Raw genomic sequence first — 3,120 nt, 5'->3', positions numbered from 1 at the left:
TGTGCTTCAATGTATAGAACATATGAGCTGTCCTACATGATTATTACATCTCTGGAATTATTGCATTGATCTTTTGTCATGTGTTAAGTAATTACTGTATGGTATTGTTATCATGGTTGCATAGATTATTTATGGATGCATATTTCTCTCCTTTTTGTTAGTCTGAGTAATGGCCAGTTTAGATGAACAAATAAACGAGTAAGCTGTGTGCATCAGATGTAGTAGGCCCCTAATCAGGAAGTATCGCCAGCGACAAAAAAAATGAAAATATATTTGACAGGTTTGCCTCACCCGGGGTAAAAAGATTACGTAATTCATTTCTATAGTGGTTATGTCTTCAATTGTATGTCAACTTGATATATGCAATCAACAACAACAACAAAAAAGCCTTTAGACTAGAGGTGAAACTCATAAGATCTCACGACTATTCGGCTCTGGCACATGGATAGCAAGCTTCCACGCACCCCTGTCCATAGCTAGTTCTTTGGAGATACTCCAATCTTTTAGGTCTCTCTTAACGGACTCCTCCCATGTCAAATTCGGTCTACCCCGGCCTCTCTTGACATTCTTCGCACGCTTTAGCCGTCTGCTATGCACTGGAGCTTCTGGAAGCCTGTGCTGGATATGCCCAAACCATCTCAAACGATGTTGGACAAGCTTCTCTTTAATTGGTGCTACCCCAACTCTATCTCGTATATCATCATTCCAGACTCTATACTTTCTCGTGTGGCCACACATCCATCTCAACATACGCATCTCCGCTACACCTAACTGTTGAACATGTCGCCTTTTACTCGGCCAACACTCACCGCCATACAACATTGCGGGTCGAACAGTCGTCCTGTAGAGCTTGCCTTTTAGTTTTTGTGACACTCTCTTGTCCCAGAGAATGCCAGAAGCTTGGCGCCACTTCATCCATCCGGTTTTGATTCGATGGTTCACATCTTCATCAATACCCCCATCCTCTTGCAGCATTGAATCCAAATATCGAAAGGTGTCCTTCTGAGGTATCACCTGCCCATCAAGGCTAACCTCCTCCTCCTCCTCACACCTAGTAGTACCGAAATCGCACATCATGTACTTGATTTTAGTTCTACTAAGCCTAAACCTTTTCGATTTCAAGATTTGTCTCCATAACTCTAACTTCCTATTTACACCCGTCAGACTATCGTCAACTAGCACCACATCATCCGCAAAGAACATACACCATGGGATATCTCCTTGTATATCCCTTGTGACCTCGTCCATTACCAAGTCAAAGAGATAAGGGCTCAAAGCTGGCCCCTGATGTAGTCCTATCTTAATCGGAAAGTCATCAGTGTCGACATCACTTGTTCGAACACTTGTCACAACATTATCGTACATATCCTTGATGAGGGTAATGTACTTTACTGGGACTTTGTGTTTGACATTCCTCGTTATCTTATCATAGGCCTTCTCCAAGTCAATGAGCACCATATGCAAGTCCTTCTTTTGCTCCTTGTATCTCTCCATAGTTGTCGTACCAAGAAAATGGCTTCCATGCTCGACCTCCCAGGCATGAAAGCAAACTGATTTTTGGTCACGCTTGTCATTCTCCTTAAGCGGTGCTCAATGATGCTCTCCCATAGCTTCATTGTATGGCTCATCAACTTAATTCCACGATAATTAGTACAACTCTGAATATCCCCCTTGTTCTTGAAGATTGGTACTAATATACTCTGTCTCCATTCTTCTGGCATCTTGTTTGCCCGAAAAATAAGGTTCAAAATCTTGGTTAGCCATACTATCGCTATGTCCCCGAGGCCTTTCCACACCTCAACGGGGATACAATCAAGGCACATCGCCTTGCCTCCTTTCATTCTTTTTAAAACCTCCTTGACCTCAGACTCCTGGATTCTCCGCGCAAAACGCATGCTAGTCTCATCAAAGGAGTCGTACAGTTCAATGGCAGAACTCTCATTCTCCCCATTGAACAACTTGTCGAAGTACTCTCGTCATCTATGCTTAATCTCCTCGTCCTTCACCAAGAGCTGACCTGCTCCGTCCTTGATGCATTTGACTTGTCCAATATCCCTCGTCTTCCTCTCTCGGATCTTGGCCATCTTATAGATGTCCATTTCGCCTTCTTTCATGCCTAACCGTTGGTAGAGGTCCTCATATGCCCGACCCCTTGCTTCATTGACAGCTCGCTTTGCGGCCTTCTTCGCCATTGTACTTCTCTATGTTGTCTGCACTCCTATCCAGGTATAGCCGTCTGAAACAATCTTTCTTCGCCAACGTGATATATGCAATGTTTTGTTTTATTCCTTAATACCTAGTTTTGATAACTTTGGGTAGAGTATTAACCACTGGTTTAATAGTGTGATCTAGTAGATTTATGAATGTACTGCATATATAAATTGGTCTCAACCTATGCTTATCATGACATATATTTGGTTGCCGAATTCATATATCTATGCTTGTAGTTATATGGCATCATTTCCATGAGAGATGTTACTAGTGAACCTGCGAACATGTTCAAATTTCCTTGATAAGAAAACCACCAAAATCTCATAAACTTGCACTTTTATTTTGAGTTATCATTTATTCTAGAAATACAAAATAATTTATCTATCATTATGTAATCATTATGCAACTAGAAAGACAAGCCTGACTTGAACAACAACACTAGATTTGGTGGGGATACAAGTAGGTTCTCTAATTCATTTCGGTGTTGTTGCAAGGAGAGAGTTCCTTGCCATTGCCTCCTAGGTTTGATAAAAGTTGGGTTGTCGATCAAGAAAGAACTTACCACCGTCTATAAACATCTGCATTAGGAATCTCAGTACAAGGTCACATCAGATGGGCAGGCACGACCCAATGCTTCCCTCGTGTAGCTCCGCCACTAATCCTGTGTTAATCATGTCTTGTGTCTCATCAATTTTGCTGGAGTAAATACACCATCATATACTGGACCGTGGTCGCGTTTGCTAAACCTAAGGTACCTGAATTTTTTTATAGCGGCAGTTCTACTTTGCATGAGGATGAAGCTGTGGACAACGTGAATAGCGACAGTGATGAGTGTCGACCATGGCGAGACTAATCAATGAAGTTGCCGGAGATGGGGATGATGCTGCGAGTGGCAACAAACTCGACGAA

General features: G+C 42.3%; 1 pseudogene; it reads right to left on the bottom strand.

Moving 5' to 3' along the window:
• Window positions 1–3,120, bottom strand: part of LOC119327898 — a 13,722-nt pseudogene that overhangs the window by 2,485 nt on the left and 8,117 nt on the right.

Source organism: Triticum dicoccoides, chromosome 7A, assembly GCF_002162155.2.
Source record: "Triticum dicoccoides isolate Atlit2015 ecotype Zavitan chromosome 7A, WEW_v2.0, whole genome shotgun sequence".
In the NCBI taxonomy this organism is placed as follows: domain Eukaryota; kingdom Viridiplantae; phylum Streptophyta; class Magnoliopsida; order Poales; family Poaceae; genus Triticum; species Triticum dicoccoides.
Note: the sequence above shows the minus strand (reverse complement) of the source record. Positions and strands in the feature narration are given on the sequence as shown.